Here is a 12,980-nt window from a genome sequence, read left to right as displayed (position 1 = left end):
GCCCCCACTTCTTTGAAGCTTGAGACTGCTTGCCAAGAAATCGTTGACTTGAAGACTAGACTTGACGCGATCCAAGTTAAGTATGAAAGTGCAGAGAAAGAGATTGGCTGTTACATACCTCATGGTCAAGATCTTGGGTGTGTCATTTCTAACCTTCGTTCTGCTGCTTACGTAAAGGATGAAAAGTTGATTGCTACTTATAATCAAGTGATCCACTTCAAGAAGGTCATTGATAGGCTTGAACCCTAATGTTGTAACTCCAAGGTGCATTGAAGATTAACGAAAGTCTGAAGAAGGAAGTGGATGAGCTGCAGCACGTCCGTGTTGGTCTGCTCGAGGAGAATAAACTGCTAAAGGGTGAGAAGGCTGGGCTCGAGGCTTCGTTTATTTAGAGTTATGCCGATTTCTACAAGTTGGGTTATGCATATCATTTTCTTTGGTAGGCTATCTAACTTTGAGTTTGCTGGGAAAGACTTCGAGACCTTCTCTATTTCTCTGGAATACTTACTTGCCTTTACTTATGAGGCTTGCATTGGTGAAGTAGTCGGAGAAGTTGGTGCCCAACTTAGGGTAACCGGGGATGAAGCGTTGGATGATGCCGCTGCTCAAAGTGTTATGGTTGTTGAACGTGTGGTGACCGAGTAGTCGTAGGATGTCCAAGCTGCTGAAGAATAATCTTCTAGGTAGCATTTAGGATTTTCTTTGTTTTCCTCGTTGCTTTTTGCTTTCCTTGAACTCCTTCGGCCATTTATATTTGTTTATCAATTTTGCTAGAAAATTTAATAAACTTGCTTACTTCGTTTTTTTTCATTTTCATTTCTTTTGTTTATGCCCAACCTTTGACCTTTAGACCAGTGGTAGGCGTGCTATTTATCTATAAGCAGATAGGCCTGCGTAGCCTATGCAACCGTAGGTGTTGGTGTAGAATTCTTGTAAAGTTGTTAGTCATAGGGTCAGCAGCCAGACGCCTTACTTACAGAAGCAGGCAAGTTTGCGTGACCACTTTGCTGTTAACCTTGGCTTTCTTCAATCCTTTGAGCTGTGTGGCCTACATCACAACATACTAAAGATTTTTGGTTTATCAAATTCGCTAACCATTCATATTAAAAGCCCGCGGTTGTATGGAATTTTGTAAGCAAAGGAATAAAGGAACTCCTTGCTTTTTATGTAACCAATTCCGTAGGTTCAAGTATCACAACACTTTAGGAATTAGTGTAGATCTAAACGATCATTCCGCGTTGGGCAGAGGTGAAGATTATCAATTGCACGCTAACTTATTTGACCTTTCACAAAAATGTGCGATTGTATAAGTTTAGCGCGGCTTACTGCTCGAAGGGCAAGCCGTAGGCAGTCTTCTGGAAATCAAAAGCTACCTAAATGTACTCAATAGCAACTTTAGGGTTCCAGGGCAACCGTCCATAGTGTGTATTCAATAATGTGCCTCCTCTGTCTCTGAGGCCTGGTTCCCTACGGATTAGGCCAAGAGACCCAAAATCCTTGAGTTAGCTAAGCCTTGAAAAAAACCATTGTGGCTACTTCTAAGAATCCCAGAGCAAAGCCATCGTGCACCTTGTTATACTAAGGCAGCTCGATTCATCCACGTCTAGATACTCGAAGTCTAAGTTTATTGTCCCGCATTGGACAACAAACCCATGTGGGTGTCGGGGAATTGGTTTACCCTCTCGCACTAGAGAGCATGGTTAGCCCTTAAGGAGGTGTAATTTCTGCAATAAGTCTCTAAGAAGAGCGAGGTCTTCTTTTGAAGTGCAGGAGTGATAAGTTGTTGTAAGCATGCAGCCAAGCCAAGTTGTAGATTATTTATGAATTCTTCATTGAAAAACGAGGGAAACGAATGGAAACTTAGCTATAAGGTAAGAACTGCATAACAACTGGATAGTTCTCAGCTTACGAAGTGGTGCCCGTCAAGCTGCTTGAGTCTTTGGGCTTTGACGTAGCGGGAGATCACATATGGTACTTCCTCAGATTGTAGACATTCTACTACTTTTTGATCTCTTTGTCGTTCATGGTGGTGAGGGTGTAACTACCCTTACCGCCTACTCTGCTAATCTTGTACAGACCTTCCCAAATGTCATCCATCTTTTTAAAGCCTTCTCTGCGGGCAGTGATGAAGGCTTTTCTTAGGACTAGATCCACAAGCTGAAACTATAGAATCTTGGCCTTCTTGCTATAGCTAGAAATGAGTTGTTGCTAGTAGGTTGCGATGTGAGTGATGGTTTATTTCGCTTCTCCTCTACCAGATCTAGGCTTATGGCCATCTCCTTACTATTCTGCTCTATGCTTGGTAGTAGACTGCTGATGCTTGGTATGATGACATTAGAAGGAATGATTGCTTCTAAACTAAATGCCAAAGAAAAAATGAATCTCATCGGTGTCTCGTCGTTTGGTGGTGCGATACGCCCATAGACATCCAGGGAGTTCGTCTAGCCATTTTCCCTTCTTGTCGGAGAGGGACTTCTTGAGGCAGTCAAGAATTGCCTTGTTGGATGCTTCAGCCTGCCTATTACCTTGAGGATATCTCGGCGTGGACATATGCTGCTTGATGCCATAATTTTGGAAGAATTTCGCCAAATCTTTGCCCATGAATTGTGGGCCATTGTCGATGATGATGGATTGAGAGATTCCAAATTGGCAAATGATGTTCCTCCATATGAAGCGCTCTCTATCTGTCTGAACTGTGGTTATCATAGGCTCTGTTCCATTTGGTGAAGTGATTGGTTGCCACGATCATCATGCATCTGCCCTCAGTAGCGATCGACATTGGTCATACCAAGTCGATTACCCATTACATGAACAACCAAAGACTCGTCTGCGGGTGTAGTTTGCTGGCAGAGAATGCTGGTACCCGTTTATGGTGTTGCTAACGGTCGCAGTTTTGTACTAGTTCCTTAGTATCTTGGTGTATGGTAGGCCAATAGTAACCTGCGTTAAGAGCCTTCCGTGCTAAGGATCGGCCTCCAAAGTAATTTCCAAAACACTTTCGTGGATCGAGCTTAGAATCTTTAGGTCGTTAGGAGGCACTGCGTAGCAGAAATGTGGTCCAGTGTAGAATCTTTGGACGAGAATGTCATTCCACATGTAGTAATGAGCTATCTTTATTTGGAGTTTTCTATACTCCAATCTTTCCATAGGGAGTGTGCCATTAACCAGGTAGTCTATAATGGAGCTCTGCCGGTTTGGAGTTGTACTAACTTGTGACACTTCAGCTGCTGGCTCCGCCTCTACACTTGGCTTGTCTAGATACTCCACCGAGATATAGCGTTTAAGTTGGTGGTCGAGGGCTAAGCCTAGTCCGACTAGCGTGTCTGCGTGGGCATTGTCTGCTCACAGAACCTGAGTAAGGGAATAAGTATAAAATTCCTCAAGTTCCTTGTGTACCGTCTCTAGGTATTGCACCATCCTTGGGTGTTTTGTCGTGTACATCCCAGTAATCTGGCTAGTGATTAGCTGGGAATCAAAATGAATTGCGAGCTTTTTCACCGCCAAGTTTTTTACCATTCAGAGGCCTACTACTAGGGCCTCGTACTCCGCTTCGTTGTTGGATGCTTCGTCGTTGGGTTGCCTAGGTTAGGCGTGAAGGCGCGGTAGTGAGCCGTGGAGCTGGGGCTATATTACACGCAACAGGAGATGCTCAACTACCAATATTGGGCCACTCTAAAGCTAAATTATAAAGCAAGGGTCGGCTAGGGCTGTGTGACGCACAGTAGAAGGTGGTGCTCAACTGCTGCACATGTTACTCATATGTAGAATCTTTTGGGGCGACGAGGACAAAACTTGCTTTCAAGTGTGTCTTTCTAGTGTTCGTCTGCCCTTGGCATGCTTTTTGGGATGAGTTGTTACGTTCGTCAGAAAACGTTTTATCTGCCAGTGTCTGCGCCTTTATAGTCATACATCTGGTTTGGGCGGAATAATGCATCATGAAGATGATGTTTGCATCTAAAAGTATAACTTAAGCTTCCAGGTTGCAACAAATGTCACCAAAGTTAGCTTTTGAATTTCTGGTAGCTGGTTTCCGCATCGAGAAGATCTTTTAAACTATGGAATACAGGTAGTCAAGCCCCCGCTCTTCTAGTATGAGGGTAGAGCTTATTGCTGCTTCAAATACCGCCAAGCATGTAAATAAGTCCTCCACTACTTCCGATTTGGAAAGTAGAGAGGTGATGTCGGGTACTTCTTGATGCGAAAATTATCTTAACATACAAATTTAACCCTCTTTTATCAATTGTAGTAAAGAATGTAAGTAGGGATTGTTCTGGACCGGGGATTAGGAGGGCTTGCTAATAACCTCTAAATTGACTCAAAAACATAAAACTAAACTTAAAAACACTTAACAAGACTCACAAGACTCAAAGCCAACTTAAAATACTCAAAACAGCTTAAAACAACCAAATAAACTTAAACTAGACACTAGGAATGACTTTGGACGAAAATTGACTTTTACTTAAATCAAAACACTTAAAAACACAAACTAAAACAGATTTGAAACACTTTGAAACAGGAAACTAAAAGGGGGGTTTTGATTTGGATGAAGTTGAAACAAACAAACAAGTATGAAAAACTAGACGGATTGTAAAACAAATGTGAGAAATAAGATGATGGATGGGATAGCTAGAGGCTTTTTCTCCACACATGACATGTATGCAAATAACTCAATTTCCAGTTACTACTTCATTGAATTATGAACGACAATGCTCCAAATTAACCGTGACATCACTAGTTAACTCTTAGATTTTCCTTGTTTTATTGGATTGGATGACATCATTCGACAACCCCAAACATTCTTCTAAAGTTCCCTACATGACATCATAATAGAGATACAATCAAAGATCATTACGTTTAATGAAAATCATAAGCATTGATAAAGCACTTGCAACTATGACATCATGTCACTCATGCTAAGAATTGAACTTAACGCGATCGTTTATAAGCGACCTTCACTACATGTGAATATAAGTTTGTAACGATTATGTGAAACTTCCTTATATTCTAGCAACGGATATATGCATGCCAATTAAGTGTCGACCCTTAATTAGCAAATACAAATAAGTTATCAATCAAATAGTTAAGCCAATTGCATTCACGATTCAAGAGTTCATAACTGGAATTTATCAAATTATATTGCACACATAATCATGGCTTTGAAATCACCCTAGCCAAAAGGGGTTTAGCCACTCATATTTACAACAAAACGAAAGGAAATGAATTTAAACATTAGAAACAAAAGAAAGAAAACACCTAAACGCTCCAACGATCCAAGTTGGACAGCAAGCACGTCCAAGCACTTTCCTTCCCTTCTTTTGCTACGGCACAAGGTGTTGGTGAGTGTTTGAAGGTTTGTTTGTATGGAGGAATGGACATGAAGATGAATGGATGTGTTTGGATGAAGGTTGTGTTGAAATGGGAGTGAATGATCTAACCAAGTATATGGAGTTGTGAGATGTGATTGTAGTGTCTTTGGATGGATTTTTTCTCTCCCTTGTTATGGTGAAGGGTGGATGTATTTATAGGCTAGGGAGAGGACCACCATATAATTAAGGTGGTAGTGGTGTATGTTGTGGTAATGAGTGGATGTAATGGGTGTAGTGGGTGAATGTTTGGTAATGAGTAGATGTAATGGGTGTAATGGATGGATGTTTGGTAATGAGTGGATGTAATGGGTGTAGTGGGTGAGTGTTGTGGTAATGAGTGGATGTAATGGGTGTAGTGGGTGAGTGTTTGGTAATGAGTGGATGTAATGGGTGTAGTGGATGGATGTTTGTAGTTGTAGGTCAACACACTTGCACACATACATGCTGATTTCTAGCGTTCAAATCTTCAAAAACGTCCATCCTCATATCTTCATGCTTGCACTATCCAATCTTGGCCCAAAAATGCTCCAAAATGCTTCAACTAGCACTTTGTTGCTAACTTTGTTATTTGAACCTACAAACACATGAAAATAGCTTAAAGTACTAAAATAACTAGAATTAAACTAAGTAAATGCCAAGAAACAAGCTAACTAAGTTGCATAAATATGCTCCTATCACTTCTTCAAGTTCTCAAATATGCATCAATGAGTCTCATCCCAAAGTACATGTTTCTCTACCAGAGCGAAAGAGTCTACCAGAGTTAAATCTTCTTTCATGGTCAACTTTACGAATAGTGGGTGGCTGATGTGAAAATTAACTTGACACATAAATTAAACCCTCTTGTTGACAATTGTAGTAGAGATGCAAGTAGGGATCGTTCTAAACCGAGGATTATGAGGGATTGCTAAAACACTTGAAATTGACTCAAAAACGTAAAACTAAGTTTAAAACACTAAACTAGATTAAAAAAGACCCAATATAAACTCACAAGACTCAAAACTAACTAGAAAGACTCAAAACAACACAAATCAATGAAACAGACACTAAACTGACTCTAGGGAGTTATATGGGCGAAAATAGGTTTAAACTTGACTCAAGACACTTAAAAACACAAATCAAAACAGATTTTAACTAATCTAACACTTCAAAGTAAAGGGAGATTTAATTTTGACGAATTTGAAAACAAAACAAACAAGTTGTAAAATAAAACAGATTTTAGACGAATTTGGGGAATAAGGTGGATGATGGGCTAGCTAAAGGGTTCTTCTCCACACATGACACACTTGCACATAAACCAATTTTCAGTTGTTCTTTCGATAAACTATGAAACTCAACACCCCAGGTTAATTAGGGACACTTAAATTAACCTTCAAGTTCTCCTTAAGTTATTGAATTGGATGGGAAAGCGCATACGACAATTCAAAACATTCTCTAAAAGTTCCCTACATGAAAAGCACAATAGAGATACAATCAAAGATCATTACGCATCAAGAAAACTATAAGTATTGACGAGGCAACTCTAACTACGATGAGCATGAAACTTTTGCCAAGAATTCATTTAACGCAATTGTTTATAAGCGACCTTCCCTACTTGTGAATATAAGTTCATAACTATTAAGTGAAACTCCCTTATACTCCAGCATCATATTCATGCATGCAAACTAAGTTGGCCACCTTAATCAACACACAAGAATAAGTTATCAATCAAGCAGTTAAACAAATTGAATTCACAATTTATGAAATCACAACCAAAGATAATCAATTCATATTGCAAGCATGTTCATGGCTTTGAATCTCCCCCTAGCCAAAAGGGGTTTAGTTCCTCATAATCGCAAAGCAAAGATAAACATATTTATTCATTGAAAACAAAAGAAAGAAAACACCAAGATGCTCCAGCGATCCAAACTGAACAGCAAGCACGTCTATGAACTTCCCTCCTTCCTCTTTGCTGCGGCACAAGGTTTAAGGTCAGGTTTTGGGGGTTATGAATGGTGTAGAAGGATGGGGTTAAGGCTAGGATAGGTGTATGGTGCGGCAAGGAGTGTTTTAGGTCAGAAACCATGGAGAACGGTGATGGATATATGCGGCAGAGAGGGAAAAAGGGTTTCTGGCGTGAATTGTGAATATGGGAGGTAGTGTTGCGGCATAGAGTTAATATGAGTATATCTAGGCACATAAAACCCTAGGAAAATCAGGTTAGGACTTGGACTTAGCAGAAAATAAAGATTAGGGCCTAAACAATCAGAATTTAAAGGGAAAAAGGGCTAAGAGGTGCGGCAGATTAGATAGGGCTTCTAGAATGCCTTGCAAGGCAAGGAAAAAGGATTCTATAAGGGTATAGGTGCGGCAAAGGATGTGTGTGAGGGGATAGGGCTTCTAGAAACCCTAAAACACAAGGAAAAACATGGCAAGGGAGGGAAAAGTGTCTAGAACCTCTACTTTGTGTAAAAAAATGCTTAGGAAGCCTTCAATGTTGCTGGAACTTTGGCTTTTTAGGTTTAGGAAAGATCAAACTAAAATAGGAAACTTAGGCTTAACTTTCCTACTTCAAGTAGGAAACCTTGTTTGAGTAAGAATCTTCATTCTTCTAGGAATCCATCTTCAACTAGGAATCTTACATCGATTAGGAATCCTTCAAATATTCAAATCTTCAATTTCTTCCATTCCTTTCGCTCCAAGCATGTGATATCCAATCCAAGCTCAATTTTGCTCCAAAATGCACTACTTTGCATACTTTGCCCTTAAAACCTGAAAACACATGAAAATGGCTTAAAAGACTAACTTAACCAAGAAAACACAACATAATTGCATAAGAACAAGCTAACTAAGTCACATAAATATGCTCCTATCAAATTCCCCCACACTTAGCTTTTGCTAGTCCTCGAGCAAAACAAAACAAACAAAATAAAACAAAGCGAAACAAAACAAAACACAACCTAAACCTTTTAACATTTGCCTCAGGGATTTCCAATGCACATGACATGTTAAAAATCATCATTCCCACAAATTTTAGTCATCTTCACACTTAAGCACATACTTAATCACAGTCACCACTTACTAGTTCACATTTAACCAATTAAAACGATGTTTTGAATGTAGCAACATGCCTTAGGGAATTTGCTCAATTCCTTGCTAGATATGCACTTAATTTTCACACACATTTTCTGACTACACACCCTACACTAGCTATATGTGAGAAGATTAATGTACACATGAAAGACTAGTACTCACATATGTTATAACAAAGAAAGCAATTTCTGGAGTTAGTAAGCATGTTTAGATATGATCTCATGAATGGAATGCTACTACTTAGATGCGAGAACCAGTGACACCATATGCTCATACCAAATTCAAACTCCACAAATTGAAACACACAACACTCAAGATTGAAGTCAAGGGTTGTAACGGGGCTAAGGGTAATGGCTAACAAAGAAAGGATAGGGATAACAACCGTTCTTAAAGCAATAGCAAGCAAAACAATGAAATCGAAACTTAGACTTCACTATAGAGTGCAGAAATCAACTTTTAAACACAAAGAGAAGATTCATGCAACACTTAGGGCCAAATTCAACTTTTTGGACCCTTTCTTCAACAAACAACACTTTAGAGCTCTTTTTCACATCTTTTTCATACTTTTCACAACTTTTCTTTTTTTTTTTCCACAAATTTTCTTTTCCTTTTTTTTTTCTTTCTTCTACCCGTGCCTTATTATGGGCTTTGGCACACACACACACACAAGAATCACTTCCCCCACACTTGTTTTCTACAATACATTGATCAAAAGGAATTCATTTTGAGTCATGCTTTACTATGCTTCATGAACAAGGGTATGGATGGTCATAATCTAGGCTAGGTGGGGATAGTGTGGGTTAACAAAAAACATAGGCTACACAAGGCTCAACGGGGTTAAACTTAAACACATAATGAAATAGGGGTCACGACAATTTGGCTTTGGTGGTCACTACACAACTTCATCTTGAATATGTGTTATGCAAATCAATAACATGCTTTGAATGAAATGGGCATGAGTTCTAGCATTTGGAACTAAATAATGGAACACATTCTAAGTAGTAACCAAGAAAAGAATAATGAGATCATGTAACGACTTTAGAAAACAACAATGCACAGATTATTAACTCTCCAAATAAACATTTAGGCTCAAGTCTCTCAGGGTTGTAGCGTTAATTTGAGTTCTTTCCTTCAAGCATGTTACAAAAACTGATTTTTCCTTTATGATTACATGTGAATTCATAAGTTATAACCACAACCAAGCATAAACCAAAGAGTAAATCAAACTTTCATCCATGTTTATAACTCTCTTTAACAGCCATGTAATTAAAAACCGAATCCTCATCATTGTGTTCGAAGGTACCCTAAGACACAAACAAACACACAAAAACAACTCTTTTATTTCTCAAATTTTTATGAGATTTTCGGATTTTTATGTCAAAAGACACTAAAATGCACCAAAATAGCTTAAAAACACTAAAAAAAACAGCAAGGAACAACATTGGAAGTTACGGGTGATAACATCCCACGAATTTGCATCAAAAGCACTTATTTACCCCCCCAACACTTAAATCAAACATTGTCCTCAATGTTTCAAGGATAAACTCACATAAAAAAAAAAACAAGCAAACAACACAACTAACTAAGCAAACTAAACATGGCAGAACATAAACAACAAAAAGAAGGGTTTAGGAACACAAATCTGGAAGTGGAGTGATTCCTAGGTCTTCCTTTGTTGAATGCATGGGTTGCCTTCCAAGAAGCGCTTGCTTTAACGTCGTGTAGCCGGACGATACTCCTTTGAAGCTTTATTGGACCCTACGGCATGGAGGGGTATTTCCTCTACAACCTGCCTTACGAATCACTTCATGCTTTAGATCTTTGAATGGAAGGGGATAATGATCCTTCTTGATGTTGGTGTTTTGCTTCCCTAAACCAACATGAACTCTCCCACCACATTGAATGCACCTAGGTACCTACACCAAACAAGGTAACAACCTATTATTCGAAATGGGAATTGAAATTGGAGAAGATGGCTCACCCATGTGCTGCAATGAAGTGGCAGCACATTGAACAGATGCACAAGGGATACTCTCAGCCAGATTTGGTGATTTGAAGGTAAGGGCATGCTCTTTTGCTTTACTCCAAGTCCTTCATTGATTGTGGTGTGAGAAACATCATTCTTGATTAGTGTTGAACATTTCTGCCCTATATTTTCAAGTACATCAATGGCGCAGCAAGAACGAACATCATTAGTATTCTCAACAGATTCAGCAATATTAAAGTTAATCATGTCACCACCAAATGCCATAGTTACTTTTCCCTTGGCCACGTCAATCTTGGTTTGAGCCGTTTTCATGAAAGGTCGTCCAAGTAAGAATGGTGATGGTGGAGAGTGGGTTGAATCTTCCATATCAAGCACATAGAAATCTGCAGGAAAAATCAAGTAGTCTACCTGCACCAAAACGTCTTCCAACACTCCTTTTGGATATGCATTAGATCGATCGGCTAATTGAATAATCACACCATCATTTTTTAGTTCTCCTAAATTCATAGATGCATACACAGAATAATATGGCATGACATTAATTGATGCACCTAAATCTAGCATAGCATGCTCAAACCTTGTATTACCAATTACACAAGGAATTGTGAAATTACGCGGATCTTTGCATTTGGGTGGCAGCTTTCTTTGTAACATTGCAGAGACATTCTCGCTTACATGTACCACTTCTTTCTCCTGAATACGTTTCCTTGTTATACAAAGCTTCTTCAAAAACTTGGCATACTTCAGGATTTGCTTTATAGCATCAAGGAGTGGGATATTGACATGCAGATTTCTAAACGTCTCCAAAACATCTTTTTCCTCCTCTTCGTTCTTGGCTTGCAAAAATCTGCTAGGAAAGGGTACATTGGGTGGAATATGGTTAGTATTAACCGAAATTGGACCCATCTTACCTGATTTGGACGGATTAGGATGTGGAGAGGGTGTAGGGGGTTGCAACATGGATTGCTCAATCCTTGCCGTGGCCTTGTCTTAGCTTTCCTCCTCGAATTGCAACTTCTCATCCTCCTTTTCACTTGATTTGGATGGTCTATGGTCAGCTCTAACTTCTTTGCCACTCCTTAGCATGATTGCCTTGGCAGATTCAAAGCCTCATTTCGGATTCACAACGGTTGAACTAGGAAGTTTTCCTTGTTCTCTAAACTGCCCAACAAACTTCGCAATCTGCCCAATTTGCTTCTCCAATTGATCCACCATTTTGTCTTGGTTTTGCATTGCTTTGGCTTGATTTTCTTGCCCCTAAGACAAATTGGTGAGTAACTTAAGAAATGTATCATTATCTAGAGATGTACCTGAAGTGTTTTGGGCAGATTGTTGTGGGGCATGTGTGGGTGCGTATAGCTTGGTGTAGACGCCCGGAGGTTGCTGCCTAAAGCCACCTTGTTGGGCAGGTTGTTGTGGCTCTCTCCACTTGAAATTTGGATGATCTCTCCACCCCGGATTGTAAGTGTTGGAGTAAGGGTCATTATGATGCTGATTGTGGCCTTCGAAACCCACGACATTGAGGGTTTCCCACCCTCCATTCTCAATCAATTGAGGGCATTGGTTATTGAGATGTCCTTGCATAGAACACACTCCACATATGGCTGCATTTTGCATTTTTGATCCATCCACGACCATCTGCGAAAGAAGAGTAGTAAGATTAGTCATTTGAGTTTGAAGTTCCGAAATAGCACTTACCTCATTCACATGTTGCTGCCGTGGAACCTCTATTTGCCCAACTCCTTCATATTGTTGTGCATTCAAGGCTTGGTTGGCAATGAGAGTTTTGGCAGCCATCGGAGTCCTATCAACCAACGCACCACCCGCCAGGGCATCTAGCATTTGGTGTTCAATAGGGAGGAGTCCTTCATAAAAGTATTGAATGAGAAGCTCTTCTTTTATTTGGTGTTGTGGACATGATGCAACAAGGGTCTTGAATCGTTCATAGTACGCTGGAAAGGATTTTCTTTGATTTTGTTCAATGCCACTAATTCTCTTCCTCAAGAGAATGACTCTTGAAATAGGGAAAATTTTCTCCAAGAACGCTATTTTCATGCTCTCCCAAGAAGTAACCGCTTCAAATTCCTTTAAATTCCTTTATGAACATTGACAGGGGCCATGCTTGAACAAACCACTTCAAATTCCTTTAAATGCTTGTTTAGATCCTCCATAACCAACCCATGGAATTTTGGAACGTGGTGCAGCAAACTTGACTTCAATTCAAACTCCTCAGTCTTGCCTTGAGCTGCCATGGGGTATTGGATGCGTAGTGGTGCAGCATTGTCCAATCCTGAGGCGAAAAGTTCTTTGATTGTATGATTGTCCGCTGCCATAACTTGTTCTTCTTCTTCTTCTTCTTCTTCTTCAAATTCAGATTCAGCCTCTGAACTTGCACTAGGTGGATCAGGTTTTGGTTGCTTCCTCTTTCTTCTCAAAGTTCATTCAAAATCGTCACCAAACTCCAAAATGTTTGCACGAATAGGTTGAGTACATCGAATCATAAACTAGTACCTAAAAACAAGAAACAAAACAAAATCAGAAATACACACAAATTGAAA

Source organism: Malus domestica, chromosome 03 (assembly GCF_042453785.1).
Source record: "Malus domestica chromosome 03, GDT2T_hap1".
Classification (NCBI taxonomy): domain Eukaryota; kingdom Viridiplantae; phylum Streptophyta; class Magnoliopsida; order Rosales; family Rosaceae; genus Malus; species Malus domestica.
Note: the sequence above shows the minus strand (reverse complement) of the source record.